Below are 21,160 nucleotides of genomic sequence, written 5' to 3' on the forward strand. Positions count from 1 at the left end.
TAGTTTCCTAGATAGCCATCTACCTGGTTTGTTTGCCGATTCAAAGTGGGTCTGTTTGATGTAGTTCATTTGCTTGGCTCTTTCTTCTAATTCAAAGTATTCTCTCTTTTTTTGTGTCAACTCTAATCTTAGCAACAAATTTGAGTCCCTAGGTTTTCTTTTAAGTTCTTTTTCAATTTTTGCTATTTCTTCCATTATTATTTTAATTTGTTTTTGTTTTTCTCTTTTTTTCCAAATTCCCTGTTGTATTAAATAGCCTCTCATAGTGGCCTTACTGGCATCCCATACAATGTGGAAGGGTGTTTCCTGATTATCATTTATTTTGAAAAATTCTTCCAAAAGGGCCCTATTTTTTTCTATATCTTCTTTCCTTTTCAGAAGGTTGCTGTCCAATTTCCATCTCCAGTGTTTTTCCTTCTTATTTAATATTACCTCTATGGGGTTATGGTCTGTATCTGTCCTTGGTAGTATTTTAATATTTTGAACTAAGGGGGAAAGGGATTTGGAGGTCCAAACCATATCTATACGGGACCAGCTTTTATTTTTTGCTGAGTAGAAGGTGTAGTCTTTTTCCTCTCCATGGTGTGTCCTCCACACATCATCTAGATTGTACTCTTCTTTAAAGTTTCTAAAATCCTTTGATAAGAGCCCTTTAAATTTCTTATCCCTGCTGTTTCTCCCCGGGTTTCTATCAATTTCACAATTCATCACCCCATTGAAATCTCCCATTAAAATTATCTTGTCAAATTCCTTATCTTGCATTAGTTCCTTCAGTTTTTTCACAAATTTGGATTTAGGCTCATTTGGAGCGTAAATATTTATCACCAATATTCTAAAATTTTCAGTATTAATAATAATTCCCAGTATTCTACCCTCCGTATCTTTAAAGGATTGTTGGGCTTCTAATTTGGGGCTGACATAAGTTACTACTCCTCTTTTTTTTTTTGTATGTCTGAAGAGTAAAACTCCTTACCTAGTTTTGGTTGCGATAAAAGTTCTACTTGGTCCCGCCTTATATGTGTCTCCTGAAAAGATATTATGTCATAATCTAGTTTTTTAAGGGGGTTATAAATTTTATTTCTTTTCTGGGGGGAGTTTAGTCCATTCACATTACAACAATAAATCTTCAGATGTCTTCTCATAGTATTTCTTCTCTTTTTTCGCCTTCAATTGTCTCTTCTTCCTTTTCAGAGAGTGTTATATGGTTATCCTCCTCCTCTAAATCCTCTTCTTCTGTCCTGTCTTCCTCCTCCTCCTCCTCCTGAGTAGGTTGGCCTTTCTTTACATTGGTACGGTGTTCTGGAAAGTATTGATCATATGTCTTCTTTTTGAATGTCTCTGTACAAGGTCTAAAGTTTTTAGAATGTTCCTCTTCCTCCGATTTCTCTTCCTCTTCTAATTCTTTCTTCAATTTCTTATAAAAGTTTTTTGCTTTCGCCTCTGAGGTAATCCAATATTTCTCTCCCTTATATGTAGTCATTAACCCCTCTGTCTTTTCCCATCTGAATCTTATTTTATGCTTTTTTAATTCATCTGCTAGGAATTGATATTTTCTTCTTCTGTTAAGGGTCTCCGTCGGATATTCTTTCAAAATCACTATTTTCTCTCCTTTGAAGGATATTAATTTCATGTTGTTTATTTTTAGAATTTCATCCCTGTATATCTTTTTTGTGAAATTCACTATTACGTCTCTTGGTGTCTTGTTCCTTTTTGCATAGTTTGTATTGATTCTATAGATTCTATCCGTTCTATCTTCCGCTTCATCCGTTGAACAGTTTAGGATGTTTGCTATGATTTCAATTATGATTCTTCTTATATTTTCCTTCCTCTCCTCCCAAACGTTGCGAAATCTTAGTTGGTATTCTAGCTCTTTTGCCTCAAACTGTTCTTGTCTTGATTTGATTTTGCCCGTCTCCAAATCCAACTGTTGTACTTCCTTTCGTAATTTGTCCTGTGAGTTTCTGATTTCAGCCTTCTCTAGTTTTAGATCTTTCAAATCTTGATTTATTATCCCTATTTCCTGCTTCATTGTTCTTAACTCATCTTTTATTTCCTTCTTAAAATCTAGCATTTGTTCTTGCGCTAGCTTTTGGTAGGCGTCCTGCTTCTCTTGCATCCTCTGCAGTTGTTTCAGAATTGAGTCTGTCATGTCTCTTATGCTAGGCTCCTCCGAAATGGATGACCTTTTTTGCTGTAACTTAGGTTCTTTATTGTCTCTGTCTCTTAATTTATATGCCATCTTCTCTTTGATTTAGTTTGCCTTCTCAGTAGGTTCAGGAGTCTACTCCACTTGTCACCCTTTCCTTCCCTTTTTTTTTCTCTTCTGCTATAATCTGCACAAGTGTTTGGGGGGGGATCTCTTTGTTTAAACTTTATCAAAACTTCTCAAATAAGTTGCTTTCCAGATTATCTCCTTAAAATGTATGCCTCTCCCCTCACTGGTCTGATTCCCTATGAATATCGGGTGCAACGTCCCCTGCGCCTTCTCGCAGTCCTGGCTTTACTTCCTCTGTTTCTTTGTCGCAACTCCCTCTCTGGGGTTCGTTAGTCTTTCCTTTGCTAATCTTCCTTTTCCTTTGATTAGTATCCCTCACTTCAACAAACTTCCTGGTTCATTGTTCTGTTTGGTTGTATTGTTATTGTTTTTATTGTTATTTCTTTCTGACCACACGATACTTCCCTCCGAGGGTTGCCTTCCTATGTTTCCTTCCGTTTCCGTTTTCCTCCAGTGCTCTCGCTCTTCTCCTCCCCTCGCGGGGTGTAACAGTACTTTCTCACTCCCTCTTCTCTTTGTCCTTATCTCAACTTTCTAAGCCGCTGTCCAACAAGCCCTGCCTCCGGGTCTCTCCTTATCTTATCTTTCCTGAAACAGCATTTCCAAGGTCAGTGGGTTGTCGTCGCCATTTCGTTCCCATTCCCTTTATATATTTTATATATTAATTGATCCTCCGGTATTTAATGTTTTTACACTAATATTTAATTTAATATTTAATATTTTAAGTGCTTTTGCACGTTATTGCTCCAAACTTTTAGGTTAGGCTTTAAACCGCTCGATCAACTTCTCTCAATTCGGGTAATTATTCTTTATTATTCTGTTTATTATTAAGATGTATTTTTTCCAAGTCTGGGATTCTCTTTAATTAATTTGTTAGATCTCTCTTCTTCTATTTCTCTTGCTCCTCTATCTCCGACGATCCTCCGCACCTCCCACCGCTCCTATTTTCTTATTTTCTTATTTTCTAATTTTTTACTCAATGCTCCAAAATTAGTTTCATTGGTTTCGTTCCAAATAGTATAGTCAAGTGGTGTTTCTTACCCGTCAGTGCAGTTCCTTCTTCCTCTAATTTCTCTTCTTCAATTCTTAAGTTTTGATGTGTATGAGGCTGGGGAGAGTACCGCGCCGCGCTTCTCAGAGCGCAAGCCGGCTCGCCTAATCGCGGTTCGCCTTTCCCTGTGGCTCCCTAGTCCCGGGTCTTACTGGAGGATCTCCCTTGAGGGGGGAACCCCACTGTAGACCTTCGGGGGGTGCCGTGGGATACGCAGTCTCCTTGTATCGATCCACAAAGGAGAGGGAGCCAAAGCTCTACCCAACCGCTGTGCTTAGGCTAGTCCTTACCGAAGAGCTCGAAGGACCCAGCTCCCCGCCATATTCCACACACCGGAAGTCCAGAAATATGATCCAATCTCCCATTTTTAGACAAGGGTCTAGAGTGTGTGGTAGCTTCACAACTCCTAGGGGTTCTGGTTGAAGCAGATTATCTAGATCAATTTCAGTCTGGTTTCAGGCCTGCTTATAGGACAGAGACAGCTTTGTTCGCCTTGGTGGAGAACTGGACAGGGGAAGTATCTCCCTGTTGTTCTGGATCTTTCAGCAGCTTTCAATACCATTGACTAAGGTATCCTTCTGAATCACCTTTCTGGGATGGGGATTGGAGGTCCTTGTCAGGACCCAGGCTGCAGAGCACCAATAACCATACGCAGAGGCCAGAATCTATCTAATATCTTTATTAAAGAAATATATAAAGTCAATAAAAACAAGTGTGGGATATAGTTCAGAAGTAGACCTTTCAGGAAAGGTCAAATATAGTCCAGAAAAACAATGTCCAATATATGATATTAAAGTCCAAAGTTATAATCCACTTCACCGAAACACACACCATTTGGCAAGCAATAGTGTGGGGAACTGTCCATAGTCTTTGAGGCTTAAGGTAAATCCAAATCAAGGGAAACAAGGCTGGAATCCGAGAAGCAGGGTCCGTGGTTTAAAACGCAAGGCAAGGCAAAACTTGAGACTTGGCAAGGTCCAACTTGAAACAAGGCAATCGTGGAACAAGAACTGAGTCCATAGAAATCCGTGGAACAAGGCAGGGCTGGGAACTTGATTCAGGAGCTGGGAACTGGAGTACGTAGTCTACACACGATCTCACTCCTCGAGCTGACGAATTGACTCCGCAAGGAATCCTTTGTGGCCAACATCTATATAGGATCTTGTTTTCCCGCCAAAGCACACTTTCTCTGGGGAACAAGAACCGAAACCTATACTGTCCAGATGCAGGACTCCTTAAACTTTCCCAAGGGAAACAGACTTAATCATCTAATTGTCTGGCAGCTATCCTGGCACTCCTGCGAGTCGCCTCGCGATTGCTTCTATCTTGATTATAATAAAGGCGGCGAGAAAATGGGGGAGATTTCGGCTCAAGGCTTGTTTGGCTGTCTTCTTGTGGGCAAACATCTTGCAGCTGCAAGGGCTCCAAATCTGGCAGAAACGGTGGGAAACCCAAGTTTTCCTCTTCATCTGTCACAACAGTACTAGGAACGGAACTACATGGCCCATGAGACATCACACTATCCCCGCCCTCAAGGCCCCTCTCAAAAATGGGCCCTCTTCCCGAGGTGCGGGGCCGCGGCTTGGCAGGGTAGGCCTGATGGAAGCGGCGGACTAAATCGGGGGCATGGACAGTGGAAGCGTCTTCCCAAGAGCGTTCTTCGGGGCCAAAACCCACCCAGTCAATGAGATACTGAAGGCGGCGGCGATGAAAGCGAGAATCCAAAATGTCCTGAACCTCGAATTCCTCCTCCCCATCCACCAAAACAGGTGTGGGGGCCGGCCGGTCTGCATCAGGGCGCACACCATCCGCCGGAAGGAGCAGGGAGCGATGAAACACTGGATGAATGCGCATAGAGCGCGGAAGTTGGAGTTTGAAAGTCACGGGGTTAAGTTGCGCCACCACTGGATAGGGACCAATGAAACGGGCATCTAGCTTCCGGCAAGGACGGTGGGAGGGCAAAAAGCGAGTGGACAGAAGAACCCGGTCTCCTACCTTGATTTCGGGGCCCGGCTGGCAATGACTGTCAGCGTGGCGTTTATAGTCCTCCTTGGATTGGTCCAGTTGCTGGTGCAATAGTTGTTGCACCGCTGTGAGTTCTTGCAGCCATTCCTCAGCTGCAGGGACTTCTGAGGTTTCAATGACAGAAGGAAAGAAACGGGGATGGAAGCCGTAGTTTGCAAAGAACGGGGTTTCTTTAGTTGAAGCCTGGACACTAGGCTTGCTCAAATAATTCATTTTCCCCGTTAACCGTTATTAATTCGTTATTTTCGTTTGTTTTGAAGCAATATACGGCATTGGTTGTCCACACGTCTGGATATCGCGGTTTCGAATCGCGAGAGGCCGTTTTTCGTTATGTCGTCGTTTTTTTCATTAGGAAAAAAAAAGCTTTTGCAAATCACCCAAACTCCCACCATTCAGGCCCTTTCCTTTTGCCCCTCAGCAAAAGGGGCGTCACGGGCTCAGCCAATGGGAGGGGGCGAGGGGGAAGGAGGCCGAGGAGGAGGAGGAAGACGGAGGGGGAAAATGGCCGCCGCCGCCGCCTCGCCTCAGCTCAGGCCTGGTGTCTCTCTGTGAGGCGGGAAGGCGGCGGATGGAGCCGGGAATGGAGAGACCGAGAGAGACAGAGAGGGGCCCGGCGGTGAGGTTTTGACGTCTGTGCGAAGCTAGGCAAGTGGGGTTTATATATCTGTGGAAGGTCCAGGGTGGGAGAAAGAACTCTTGTCTGTGGGAGGCAAGTGTGAATGTTGCAATTGGTCACCTTGATTAGCATTGAATAGCCTTGCAGCTTCAAAGCCTGGCTGCTTCCTACCTGGGGGAATCCTTTGTTGGGAGGTATTAGCTGGCCCTGATTGTTTCCTGTCTGGAATTCCCATTTTCTGGGTGTTGTTCTTTTACTGTCCTGATTTTAGCTTTTCTGTAGCTAAAAATGCATATAAAATTGATTCTATAGGGAGGATAAATGATTGGATTTCAACTCCTACAGCTTAGCTTTCTCTGCCAATAATGGTACCATATCAAACTAAACCTCCCAAGATTCTGTAGCAGTGAGCCATCTTGGATATTGTAAGGGATTTATTATTATTATTATTATTATTATTATTAGACCTTGCTCCCAGGAAGGTGCCTTCGCTGTGGCTCCCAACTTATCTATCTACCTTTCCACATATTCTCCACATTGTGTGTATGTGTATGTATATTATATATACATGAGCCCCGATGGCGAAGTGTGTTAAAGCACTGAGCTGCTGAACTTGCAGACCGAAAGGTCCCAGGTTCAAATCCCGGGAGCAGAGTGAGTGCCCGCTGTTAGCTCCAGCTTCTGCCAACCTAGCAGCTTGAAAACATGCCAATGTGAGTAGATCAATAGGTACCGCTGTGGCGGGAAGGTAATGGCACTCCATGTAGTCATGCCGGCCACATGACCTTGGAGGTGTCTATGGACAACACTGGCTCTTGGGCTTAGAAATGGAGATGAGCACCAACCCCCAGAGTCAGACATGACTGAACTTAACGTCAAGGGATACCTTTACCTTTACCTATACACACACACACACACACACACATTATGCAGGGACTATATATATATACACAGTATATATCACACACACACCAATTTAACAAAGTTTCAGCCACAAAAACAAAGTTTCTGAAGTAGAACAATGACTTTCACAGTAAAGACAACCCAATTTAACAGGAAATAAGACTTTCAAACCAGGAACAGATTTCTGCAATTATTAAAAAATGGTTTATTATAAAAGCTATGAAAATTCGCCAAAAATCAGAGGATAAGGGAAACGTTCCAAATTTTGGTGAGCTATCAGTGTTAAATGTGTTCTACCACTGTACCAAGTTGGAAGAAGATCACTCAAAAAATGAGGGTGGGAGAGTCCTGTAAAGTCCTCTCCCTCTGTGCTGTTTTTGGGAATTGCGCATGCGCGTCCGCCATTAACGAATTAATTTAGAAAATAACGAATTTTCGTTAATTTCGAATTTTTTTGGGGGCCAAATTCAGAAATACCATCAGAAACGAAAAGCTGCCCCCCTCTAGTTTTGAAACGAGTTTAGAATCAAATTTTTCGTGGATCGATCAAGCCTACTGGACACCATTGTTGTAGGCAAACTCTGACAGAGGTAACAGGGAAGCCCAATTGTCCTGCTGGTAGTTTACATAACAGCGAAGGTATTGTTCCAAAGTGGCATTGGTGCGCTCAGTTTGCCCATCCATTTGGGGATGGTGAGCCGAAGATAAACGAGAGTCTATGCCCAATAGTTTTTGTAGTGCTTTCCAGAAACGAGAGGTGAATTGAGATCCACGGTCTGTGACTAGACTCTTGGGCAATCCATGTAATCTGAAAACATGCTGAAGGAATAAATCTGCAGTCTCCTTGGCCGTGGGAAGGCCATCGCAGGGAATGAAATGGGCCAACTTGGTAAAAAGGTCCACCACCACTAGGATCGTGGTGAATCCAAGGGAAGGTGGTAGGTCAGTGATAAAATCCGCAGAAATTATTTCCCATGGACGGGATGGGGTAGGAAGGGGATGTAGAAGCCCCGAGGGCTTCTCCCTTCTTGTCTTGGAACGCTGGCATACCGGGCAGGTATTGACATATTTTTCCACATCCTTGCGGATCTTGGGCCACCAGAAATCTCTTAGGATCAAATGCATGGTTTTAAATAGTCCAAAATGTCCTGCTGGCTTGCAGTCATGACACAGGCGAAGAGCCTTTTCTCTGCCTGGTCCTGGAGGAATGTAGACATGATTTCTGTAGCATAGTAATCCATCCTTAAGTGAAAAAGGGAAACGTAGTCCTAGGCGAAGTTGATCTTGAGCCCAGGCATCCGCCTGTTGACTGGCTCTAATTTCTTGAGCACAAAGGGGCCCTGGAGTAGAGGGAGTGGATTTGGAGTGGATTTGGTGTTTCCCACTGTGAGCGTGGCAAAGTTCTCGGGCTGCAGCAATTGGGATTCAAAGGTCTCTCTGCGCCCTGCAGCATACTCTGGTTTCCGTGATAGAGCATCTGCTTGCTTGGTCTGGGCTGGGGTTACATAATGAATCTGGAAGTCAAAACGCTCAAAGAATAAAGCCCAGCGCTGCTGCCTCTGATTTAACTTGCGGGCAGTTCTTAGATGCTCTAAATTACGATGGTCAGTATGGACCTCAATGGGAAATTTGGCCCCTTCTAACCAATGTCTCCAATTTTCAAAGGCTGCCTTTATGGCCAAAAGTTCTTTCTCCCAAATAGTGTAATTTCTCTCTGGGGCTGTTAGTTGACGCGAGTAAAAAGCACAAGGGTGAAGATGTTCTCCCACTGGTTGCAAGAGTACAGCCCCAATTGCCACATCGGAGGCGTCAGCCTGCACAACAAAAGGGGTTTTAGGATCAGGGTGCTGTAGAATTGGCTGGGACGTGAATAATTTCTTTAGTTGCTGGAACCCTTTCTCTGCTTGCTCCGTCCAGCGGAAAGGCTGTTTTCCACGGATGCAGCTGGTGATTGGGTCAGACCAGCGGGCAAAGTCTGGAATGAACTTGCGGTAGTAGTTCGCGAACCCCAAGAACCGTTGCACCTCTTTCTTGTTGGTTGGCGCCCTCCATTCCAATACTGCTGAGACCTTTGCCGGGTCCATGGAGAGCCCTTGTGGCGAGACGCGGTACCCCAGGAAATCAACCTCTTCGAGATCAAAGACGCACTTTTCCAACTTGGCATATAGTCCATGATCCCGCAAACGTTGTAACACCATTCTGACGTGTTTCTCATGTTCTGATTGTGATATTGAGAACACCAAAAAATCGTCCAGGTATATGATCAAGAACCGATCTAGATAGTCCTGAAAAATATCATTGACAAAGTGCTGGAACGTTGCGGGAGCTCCACATAAACCATAATTCATGACTAGGGACTCGAATAATCCGAATTTAGTCTGGAAGGCGGTCTTCCACTCGTCCCCCTCCCTGATGCGAACTAGATTGTAAGCCCCCCGAAGATCCAGCTTGGTGTAAACCTTGGCCCCTCGAAGCCGGTCTAAGAGGTCCGAGATCAAAGGCAGGGGGTAGCGGTTCCGCTTCGTGATATTGTTTAGTGCTCTATAGTCCACAACCAAGCGTAGGTCCCCTGACTTCTTTTTCACAAGCATCACTGGGGAAGCGGCTGGGGATTGAGAAGGTCTGATGAACCCCTTGCGGAGGTTGGACTCTATGAACTCCCTGAGAGCTTCTTGCTCTGGTTCATTCAGGGAATAGAGATGCCCTCGCGGGATCGGGGCCCCCTCCACCAAGTCAATGGCACAATCATAAGGCCTATGCGGGGGTAGTTTCTCGGCTTCTTTTTCATTGAAAACATCCCAAAAGTCTGAGTATTTCTTGGGCAAGGTGATGATGGATTCAGCGTCTGTGGCATGGCAGACCTTGGCTACAAGACAATGGTTTTGGCAATATTTTGAAGCAAACTGCAGTTCTCTGTTGGTCCAAGAGATGCTGGGGTCGTGGAGTGTCAGCCACGGGATTCCCAAAATCACAGGGAAGTGGGGAACCTCGGTAACAAAAAAGGAAATCTCTTCCATGTGTTCCCTTATCCACATCCTGGTGGGTTCAGACCATTGGCTTACTGGACCTGTCTTTAGGGGGCGGCCATCTATGGCTTGCACCACCCGGGCGTTCTTAAAATCGTGATATTGTAATCCCAGAGAGTCGGCATACTCTCTATCGATGAAATTGTTTGTTGCTCCTGAGTCTATCATGGCGTGGATCATGACGGGTCCTTTTTTCACTGACCACAAGGTGACCACTAGAAGAAATAGGACCCCGGTTGGCGGCTCTTGAGTGGGGTTTCTGACCGGGTTGGCGAGCCTCTCTACGCCCGGTCGCTGGCTTCCCCCGCCGGCTTTGCGCCAGCCGCCTCGGCCGTCTCCGTCTCCACGGAGGACGCCGCCGCCAAACGAGCGGCGGGCTTTCTTTTGGCTGGACACTCTCTGGCAAAGTGGCCCCCGTTTCCGCAGTACCAACAGAGGTTTAAACGTTGGCGGCGGGCCTTCTCGGCAACATCTAATCTGGGACGCACATTGCCCAACTGCATCGGCACCTCCTCGCTTTCTCTGGGGTATGGGGCTGGTGGCGGGGGTCTCCACATTGGACGTGGCTGGATGCCGGCGGGAGCGGGAGGTTTTGCTCCTGCTCTTCCACTCTGGCCTCGGAGCCACTGTTTCCTGTTGGCAAGCATGACTTCAGCACGTAAACATTGGTCAATAAGTCTTTCAAGAGAGTTTGGAGGATCCACCTTGGAGATTTCTTCCAACATCTCGATGTTGAGACCCTCCCGAAACTGTCCTCTGAGGGCTACATCGTTCCAACCGGTGTTTTGGGCCAGCACTCGGAACTCGGCTATGTACTGGGACAAGGGCCTGGCCCCTTGGAAAAGGCGCCGGAGTTTGTGGCCGGCCGCCTCTAAATTGTCCTCAATCCCCCAAGTCGCCTTAAGGATATAGTTCAGAAGTAGACCTTTCAGGAAAGGTCAAATATAGTCCAGAAAAACAATGTCCAATATATGATATTAAAGTCCAAAGTTATAATCCACTTCACCGAAACACACACCATTTGGCAAGCAATAGTGTGGGGAACTGTCCATAGTCTTTGAGGCTTAAGGTAAATCCAAATCAAGGGAAACAAGGCTGGAATCCGAGAAGCAGGGTCCGTGGTTTAAAACGCAAGGCAAGGCAAAACTTGAGACTTGGCAAGGTCCAACTTGAAACAAGGCAATCGTGGAACAAGAACTGAGTCCATAGAAATCCGTGGAACAAGGCAGGGCTGGGAACTTGATTCAGGAGCTGGGAACTGGAGTACGTAGTCTACACACGATCTCACTCCTCGAGCTGACGAATTGACTCCGCAAGGAATCCTTTGTGGCCAACATCTATATAGGATCTTGTTTTCCCGCCAAAGCACACTTTCTCTGGGGAACAAGAACCGAAACCTATACTGTCCAGATGCAGGACTCCTTAAACTTTCCCAAGGGAAACAGACTTAATCATCTAATTGTCTGGCAGCTATCCTGGCACTCCTGCGAGTCGCCTCGCGATTGCTTCTATCTTGATTATAATAAAGGCGGCGAGAAAATGGGGGAGATTTCGGCTCAAGACTTGTTTGGCTGTCTTCTTGTGGGCAAACATCTTGCAGCTGCAAGGGCTCCAAATCTGGCAGAAACGGTGGGAAACCCAAGTTTTCCTCTTCATCTGTCACAACAGTACTAGGAACGGAACTACATGGCCCATGAGACATCACAGTCCTGTTCTTCAGTGGCTCCATTCCTTCCTGGAGGAACGTTCTTAGAAGGTGGTGCTGGAGGGATTCCTTGGCCACTGGTGTGTGGGGTCCCTCAGGGCTCTGTGTTGTCCCACAATTGTGCCCTTTCCTGGAGAAGTCAGATCTGGCCATTGTGGAACATATCTTGGTTACATCCCAGTTGGATACTGTAATGTGCTCTACATGGGGCTGCCTTTTAAAAGTACTCAGAGACTTCAGTTGTTCCAAAGAGCATCTGCCAGACTGCTAACTGGGGCTGGCTACAGGGGACATACAACTCCTCTGTTGTGATAGCTCTACTAGCTGCCAACACATTTCCGTGCACAATTCAAAGAGCTGGTTTTGACCTACAAAGCCCTACATGGCTCCAGTCCAGATTATCTGAAGGACCGTATCGTTTCTAAGACCTGGTTGGCATTTATGATCTACTGGGGAGGGCCTTCTCTCTGTCCCACCACCTGCTCAAGCGCATTTGGTGGGAACATGAGAGTGGGTCTTTTCTGTGGCTGCTCCCAGACTGTGGAACTCTGGAAGAACTCTGGAAGAAGACTGTGGAAGAGAGACCATAGTGTTTTCTTGTTTGATATTCATTTGTAAAAGTTTCTTATGCACAATTTAATTTATCATTCTTTAAAAACAGTTGAGTGTGTAATATTTAAATAATATTCATGGGGAAAATAACTAGATGCACTATATACATAGTGTGCATTGTGTATTAATATCGTATTTTAATCCTTGTTTAATATTCATAGAGAAAATAACTGCATGCATGATATACATATGCATATAATTAACATTATACGTCATTTGTTTGATGTTGCGGCAGTTTTGCTTCCATACAGAAAATCTGGCTGGTGGGTGAGGCTTAATTGTATGGTTCCTTTCAATTCGCCCCACAGAGATACCGAGGGTCAGTTGTAGGGCAAATCTGACATATAGGTTGGCATTAAAGAGACCCCATGGGTCTCCTGGTCTACTTGTAGGGTAAAGTCTGACAAATAGGTTGACATAAAAGTGCTCCTTATGGGCCTCTTTCAGAGGATAGTTTAAGTAAAATATCATCTTTGGGAGTGAAGTTGGAATTTAGTCTTTTGATGTCCTTGGGGCAGTTTTGGTGCCTATCTTTGATTTACAGAGCCAGTGCTTTGTAGTAGGTAAGCTATGAGATCAGATTATCATTTTAAGAGCTAATGCGGTTGACTGTGACAAGAGAGAGGGCCTTCTTGGTGGCCGCCACAACCCTTTGGAAATCCCTTCCCAAGGAGGTTAAAACAGCCCCCTCCCTGTCATCTTTCAAAAAGCAGCTAAAGACCCTCCTCTTTGCCCAAGCTTGTAATTAAGACATTTAGTGGGCATGACAGGAAGACTAACTCTTAATGAATCGTGCTAAGTTCACCATCTGTTTGTCGAGTTCCCGCAATAATTATATTTGATAAATGTTTTTAAATATGTTTATTTTTAAACCATTGTAAATCTGGTTTTACATATTATTGTTATATATATATATATATATATATGTATCATGATTTACATTGTTTTTATAATGTTTTGAGCCACTTTGGGTCCCATTTAGGGAGAAAAGCGGGATACAAATACAAATTATTATTATTATAATAAATTTATTTCTATTATTTTCCAGCATTGCTAGTCTAGGTATAATAAAAATGAATAGTATGAAATACAGGATTTATTTATCATGTCAGAAGTGAATTGAAGATACAGTTATAATATATTTAAAAACACAAGCAAAGTTAAAAACTTGGCATTATACCTAATTCCCTTTGACCAGAAGCTGTCCACTTGGAGTGCGTCTGATGTCACTGTGAGAAAGTCCTCCATTGCACATTATGGCAGGGCTCAGGCTGCATTGTAGTAAGTGGTCTGTGGTTTGCTCTTCTCCACATTCACATGTTGTGGACTCCACTTTGTAGCCCAATTTCTTAAGGTTGGCTCTGCATCTCGTTCAGCACCTTCCAAGTTGCCCCATTTTGGATAGGATGGAGGCTAGTTGTCCAATAATAATAAGCAGGTGTTCTACTGGTTGTCCCCCAATTCATGTTAAAATTAGTACATCAGCGATTAAAGTTCAGAATATAATTCGTGAACTAGGGCAGAATATATTTTGATGTGTGGAGTACTGGGACCATAATTGATATAAGTAGGGCTACAACCCTGCCTAGTTTGTTTGTAATAGATCATAGAATTGCAGAAGCTAAAAGGAAACATCACTCTGGGGGTGGTAACTAATGGGTTGACTGGCGATCAGCTTTTACTGCTAATAGGTCTTTATATGAGAAGTATGGGTAAAATGGGATTTTGTCTGATTGCAGCCCTGTTGGGTTGTTAGATCCTGGTTCATGGAGGAACAGCAGATGAATCTTGTTCCTGCAGTAATGAATGGTAGAAGGAAGCGAAATGCAACAAATTGGGTTAAGGTTGCATTACAGATTGAGAAATCACCTAGATTCACTTTACTTTGGGAGTTTCCACATATGGGATTGCTGATTTCAGGTTTGTAATAATAGTTATCCCTCAGAATTATATTTGTCCTCATGGCAGTATGTATCTGATGAAAGCTGTAGCTATTACTAATAATAGTAAAATTATGCCTAAGTTTCCTTTGAATATGTAAGAGCTGTAGTGTACGCCCCAGCCAATGTGAAGGTAAATGTAAATAGATGCTCCATTAGCATGGATGTTTTGGATAAGTCAGCTTTATTGGACATTTTGAGAATCGTGGGCAATAGATGAAAATGTTGATGAAATGTCTGCTATATAGTGTATGGCTAGACATTGGCCTGTCAAGATTTGTGCAATTAGGCCTATTCCTTAAAGTGAGCTGAAATTTCATCATGCTGAGATGTGTGAAGATGTGGGTAAGTCAATAAATGAGTCATTGGTGATTTTAAAAACAGAGTGGGAGTTTCGTGTGATTGTCATTGTTTTTGTAGTTGAATAACAATTGTGGTTTTTCAGATCTGGGTGAAAATATATGGTTTATTTTGTGTTTGTATTATTTTCTGTTTCATAGGCAGTCTAGTAGTGGCTGCTTCTCATTTGTCTTCTTATTTTGGGGCGGCAGGGCTTGTATTATCTGCAGCTGTTGGTTGTGGGGTTTTGGTTAAGTTTCGTGGGTCTTTTGTGTATTTAGTCTTGTTTTTAATTTATTTGGGTGGAATATTGGTGGTGTTTTCCTATTCGGTAGCACTGGGTTCAGATCCATTTCCTGAAGGATTGGGGGATTGATCTGTTGGAATTTACTCTGTTGGATATGCTATTTTGATAGCAGTACTTTGGGCCTTATTTGGCGAAGGCCATGTCTTTTACACATTTTGAATATTTGGGGGTGAATCTAGCGGTTTCTTTGCACTTCATAGTGATTTTGGTAGAGTTTCATTGTTGTATGATGTTGGTGGAGATGATTTAGTAGTATGTGGTTGAGTTTTACTTTTAACTTTATTTGCAGTATGACAGTTGATTCATGGCATATCTTGTGGTAGTTTGTGGCCAGTTAGGAATCAAAGTTCAATTCTAGTGTTTGTAATATGCATGAGTCAAATATCAAGTCTTTATAGTCCTTATATTCATTGATGTCCTAGGTTTTGGATTGTTAAGTGTGAGTTATTAATTTCATCTATTCAATAGGGTATACACAGTGATGGGAGGGATAGTCAGAGATCTGATCACTCTAGGCTCACAAGCGACCCTGTCACTTCAGTGATGAAGTGGCACCTAAAGGGCCTGGTGATGCGGCGATCAAAAAGGGGACCAGCACTCTTCCCAACTGGTTCAGTTCTGTCCCATAGTCAGTTGGAGGTGTCGGGGGAGGAGGTCAGACCATTTTAACTAAAGCCCTGAACTCCCTGCCCTCAGAATGGGGCAAGACATCATCAACTCATTCCTCCACCGAGACAACTGGAGGATCTGGTTTCGGGGCTGACCTCTGTGCTCCTGGTACAGTAGTGGTTAGAATCAGCAGTTCTGCATAGCATACTTGTGAATTGCCCTTCTTGGGTGCCTTCTTCGCTTTCTTCTTTTTGGCCTTCCTGGCTCCTTGGGCTTTTCTTTAGGCCTCTTTGGCTATCTAACTCTTCCCAGGAGTTAAAGGCTTTTCCAGGGAGGAAGTAGGTCCCTTGAACTTTGTCTTTTTTCAAATGAGAGGCAGCTGCCTCTTCAGCCAAGCGCTTCACGGCTGTCTTCATTGATTATGTGGAAAGGGGTACAGCTTTCCCCCTAACCCAGAGTCCAAAGTTAAAGACCCTATGTCCACCTGTCTTGTCCTCGAAAGGAACTTAATAAAACTGATAATATACCCCGCCACCATGTCCCAGAAGGACTCAGGACTCTATTTTTCATACTTGCTGCGTAAACGCTTGGCAATGAATACACTTATGGATGGAATGTCCTTCACCCAACAGAGGAGGCACTTAGAGTGTCCATCTGTGCTGAGAAACTTGCCTGAGCACTGCTCACGTTGTATAAACCAAGTGGTGGAAGCCATCATAAGTTGGACTGAAGCACCATACTCACAGAGTGAAGAATCAGAAGCGAGAGTGATAGCGACAAAATACCAGTCTCAAGAGACCAGCAACTGGCTACAAATGAAGAACAGAGTCACTACTAGCAAAAGGCTAACAGAGCGAGGCCACTAGGAAAGGCTAATCCAACAATTCTGAAAATAAACAGAATGAATGAAAGTTTCTGGAGTGGAACTGAGGGGTTTCAGTGGCAACCCGGCCTTATATAGTCTTGGGATGATGAGTAGGTTACCGCCAAGACTTTTCTGCTTAGTGAATTTAGAGCAAGCATGGGCACACTCTGGCCCTCCATGTATTTTGAAATCCAAAACACCTGGAGGGCTGAAGTTTGCACAAGCCAGTTCTAGAAGGTTCCGAACAGTGCTCTGCACAGGCATGAGAATATCTAATTGTGTGATTCACAGAGACCATGAAGAAGAAATCATTATCTCACGTCCTGTTGTCTTACCCCCATTCTTAACTAGCAGTCATTTGTAAGTTAGATGTTTGTAACTCAGTGACTGCCTGTATTTCTTTTTGAAACTTGTGCATATCCTTTTTAGATTTGCTGAAGATTTCCAAAATACATCTTTAGAACAAAATCCAGAGCAACAGGTAAAGTATGTGGAAAGTGGAAGGTGAACTCAGGCACTACAACAACTTGGAAGCTAAGTAAATATCCAGACATTCCCCCCTCCCTCCCCTGGGGCGCCTTTCTAAACTGCGGCAATTTACATCCTTGTCTCCAATTTGGAAATGATCCACAAAAATTGGAGACTGAGGCCCATGGTTTGAGAAAAGGCAACCCTATTATTAAATAAGAATTAATTTAAAATAATCTTTTTCTAATGCTAATTAATGGGTGATCTGCTGGTAAACTCACAAGTTGACCTACAATTAAAGTAACAATATGTAATTATTTTTGTTCTATGGCACCGTAAGAAATACCAGCTCATAATTTTTGCACAGATCATGTAAATTTTCTGTTTTCTTAAACACTTCACAGTTGCACGTTACATCAAAATTGTTATTATTTTTTTTTATTATTATGTGAAATTTGAAAAAAGTGTTTTGAGAGGGATACTCTCACAATTGATGCTGGGGGAAAACCCCCCACAAAAAATGAAAATACTCATATATAAAAATAAAAATATATATACAACTATAAACTAAACTCAATCAAATACTAAACTTTTTTCTCGTGTCAGGAGCAACCAGAGTTGCTTCTGGAGTGAGAGAATTGGCCGTCTGCAAGGACGTTGCCCAGGGGACGCCCGGATGTTTTTGATGTTTTTACCATCCTTGTGGGAGGCTTTTCTCATGTCCCCGCATGGAGCTGGAGCTGATAGAGGGAGCTCATCCACACTCTCCCCGGGTGGGATTCGAACCTGGCAGCCTTCAGGTAGCATCCCAACCTTCACGTCACAAGGCTTTTATCCCCTAGGCCACCAGAGGCTCCTTAAACTAAACTAAGCTAAGTTTAGACTAAGGTTCCTTAACCTAAAATATCAAATAGTAGCCAACTTTAACCTGCCACATTTGGACTCTCGCTTGTTGAGTTGTTCCTACGATAATCTCTGCAGATCTTAGGAAGCTGCTTCTTGATTTAAGAAGCCAGTTGCAGAATGCTGGTGCCAATGCTGTGTCTGCATAAGTTGCCTATGATGGCAGGCACTCTCATAAAACTGCAAACATCTCATGGCAGAAATACAGGTCTAATCTATCCCATTCTAATTTGTTTGGCACATCACAATTAATCATCTACCTGCATAGGCCATCAGAATATGATTTGTCTGTTAATTTTTTAACACCTGGTATATATATATATATATATATATATATATATATATATATATATATATGTATATATATAATGATGTTAATATGAAAGGGGCAGAGAGAGAGAGAAAGACAGCGCGAGGGAGGGAGAGAAGTAGCATCATCACTGAGGAAAGAAGATTCAACCAACCTCTTTCAATATCTCCTATAGTTGGTTGAAAATATTCAAGATTAAAGAAAAGACATCAGAATGGCGGCGATTCAGTTATCTTGGAGTGTTTTGCTGCCAATTCTTCTGTTTTTGTACTTTCTGAAACTACTGTGGTCACGAAGACATTACCCACCTGGACCTCTTGGCCTTCCCTTAATTGGAGGCCTATGGCGAATTAAGTTTGGAATTGGATGTGATGCCATGACACCGATAAAGGTACTTCTAACTAATTAACCAATAACTTACGACTCTGAATTAAAATGCTTGTAAAGATCATTGTTATTTTCCCTCTTTGATAACTGAGAACAAAAGAGTTGTGGGTTCAATATGGAAATTATTATTAGTATGTTTGGTTGTAGTAGTGTCAGTATTAATCCAATCTATCTATACCAGTGGTTCCCAACCTTTGGGCCTCCAGGTGTTTTGGACTTCAGCTCCCACAGTTCCTAACAGCTGGTAAGCTGGCTGGGATTTCTGGGAGTTGAAGTCCAAAACACCTAGAGGCCCAAAGGTTGGGAACCACTGATCTATACCTTTTGTATAGAGTTTGGCAGTATTGTTTAATTGAAAAACATCTCTCAGAATCTCCTCGCCCAGGGGTATCCAACCTTTCGGCTTCACTGGTGCACATTGGAAGAAGGAATTAAAATACACTAACACGAACAATAACAATAACTTATGAGCAAAAAAGAAGAAAAATCTGTGCATAATTTTCATGATATTCATTACTACAGATAAGTACAAGAAAAGTCCTCATATCATAATTCTAATTATTCCTTCCCCCATTTAGATGGTCTTTAAGTAGGTTTTAAGTGTTGGGCCAAATTGATAGGCATCCTGGGCCACATGAGGCCAGGGGGCCGGTTGGACAAGTCTGTCCTAGAAAATACAGCAATTGCATGCTACTACAAAAGCCCCCAAAAAAACTTTCCCCACCTTTGCTTAATGGCTCTAGAAACCCCCCATTTGCACAAACAGCACTTGAGTGTATAATGAACTATAAACTAAAATGCAGTGTTGTGTGAGAATAGTTCTGTGCATGCAATGAGACTTCTTCCCTCCCTTTGCTCTATGTAACCCTCCATGCTGGCCCACAAATCTGAAACAGATGATCCTCCAAGTCCCCAGAGCCTTTTGCATGACATGAAAAGAACAAGGGTAGAAAACATCTTCCTTCCCAATTCCATTAACAGAAGCAGTTCCATCCACAGAACAGCTTCACTAAAAACTACACTAAAATAGGATTATAAAGGAGATAAAGGACTGGATTATAAAACAGAACCTTTACAAAAGGAGTCACAAGCAAGCAAAGACCCTTTTATTGGATCAGGCAGTCCTCGTTCTGCAGCCATCCCCCGACTGCCATAATGACAGAATGCTCAATGGGCTTATGTCTTATGATTCATTGTACATATTGCCATAGGGATATCTTCCACACGAAATCGGTGGCTACTGATCATGATGTTTCTATGAAGAATATGTTTCTATTTTGATTTGTTTTTATATTGTGATGTTGGGCAAGGCCCCATGTGAGCCGCCCCGAGTCCCAACGGGGAGATGGGGCGGGATACAAGAATAAAATTATTATTATAATTATTATAAGAATGTACTGCATGCGAACTGTTCTTAATAGGTACTTGTGTTTGTGCTGTTTACTATCCATTACAACTTTGGGAGGGGACGGTTGGCATGGGTCCCAGATCCAGAACAATGTTGTCAATGTCTGCCAGACATTGGTCAAGGATGAGGGGATTCCCTCAAGGGAAACCCTGGTGCTCCCACCCCCTTTGTGATCCTGCCTTGCCAAGTGGCGTTTCTCAGGAAGCGGACTGGAAGGGGGTAGCTCATTGATCCGGGTTGGTCAATATCTGGATCTGAAACTCATGTTATGTGATGATTCCTATAATGTACCTGTAACCAACAAAGTTGTGGCCCAATTTGTTCAGAAATTTTCATTAAACTTATTATATGTTCATCGGTATTCATTGTGGTGGCTACTGGCAAGACATTACCCCTGGACATGCAATTCCCTTTGTTGCCTATCTGTAGGTTTATCAATGCAACACTGGGTTTCATCAACTCTAGTTAGGCAACAAAGTGGGAATTAAAGCATTTCCATTAATGGCAGCTTGAGTTATCCCAACTTGCTTAAGTATCTCTCATGGAATGGTATCTATATCAAGTAAAGTGCAGCATAAGCAGTGCAAAATGAACTTGTGAAAGAAACATGAACTGAATACTGTAGATGCCCTTAAAGTTTTTAAAAAGGAAAGGCTTCCATGTATTGTTTCTGGAAGTTCATTTGGGATAGAAAATGATATAAAGAAAAGATTTCCTGCATTTTACAGAGAAGCCTGATAAGAATACTTTCATGTATAGGTGTAAGCTATTGTGAGGCAAGGAATTCATGGACCCTACCTCGTTTGAGAGGAAGGCTCCATGAGTTGGGAATATATCTGGAAGGGTTTAAGAGAGACCATTCCAGGAGAATTAAATATTTGTGATGAAAGTCAGCTGTAAGGGTAAACAGGGGATATAAAAGGGAGTTCTTCCTGGTCAGAAACTTCAGAGGTGAAGATCTGAGGATGTTTTTATAACTTTCTTCTCCTTGCTTTGATCCAAATGCAGGTAGCAAAACAATACGGAAATGTTTTCACTTTTTGGCTGGGTCATGTTCCAGTGGTGTTCCTGTCTGGATATGATGCTGTGAAAGAAGGACTGGCCGATCGCGCGGAAGAATTCTTGGATCGAGGGACAACTCCATTTTTTGAAAAAATATCAGAAGGAAAGGGTAAGTTATGAAAAGTTGCACTAGACTTTTCCCCGAAGATATAATATGAGGACAAGAGAAGATTTTTATCTGTTAGAAACTACACTAAAAAAGACTTTAAGCCAACGGTTCCCAACCTATGGGCCATGGCCCACTGGTGGACCACGAGACCTAAAATAAGGTCCGTGAGACATGCGGGGAAAATCAGCTCCAGATGATTAAATACAGGTTTCTGTGGGCGAGCAGATGGTGACTACTGGA

At 43.1% G+C, this 21,160-nt stretch overlaps 1 protein-coding gene and 1 pseudogene across 1 annotated transcript in view; both read right to left on the reverse strand.

The window, feature by feature from the left end:
- Positions 1-21,160, reverse strand: part of LOC100562569 (cytochrome P450 2J4) — a 103,657-nt gene that overhangs the window by 65,912 nt on the left and 16,585 nt on the right. The gene's annotated exons all lie outside the window — the stretch shown is intronic.
- Positions 13,216-15,824, reverse strand: LOC107983205 (cytochrome b-like; annotated as a pseudogene).

Source organism: Anolis carolinensis, chromosome 3, assembly GCF_035594765.1.
Source record: "Anolis carolinensis isolate JA03-04 chromosome 3, rAnoCar3.1.pri, whole genome shotgun sequence".
Classification (NCBI taxonomy): domain Eukaryota; kingdom Metazoa; phylum Chordata; class Lepidosauria; order Squamata; family Dactyloidae; genus Anolis; species Anolis carolinensis.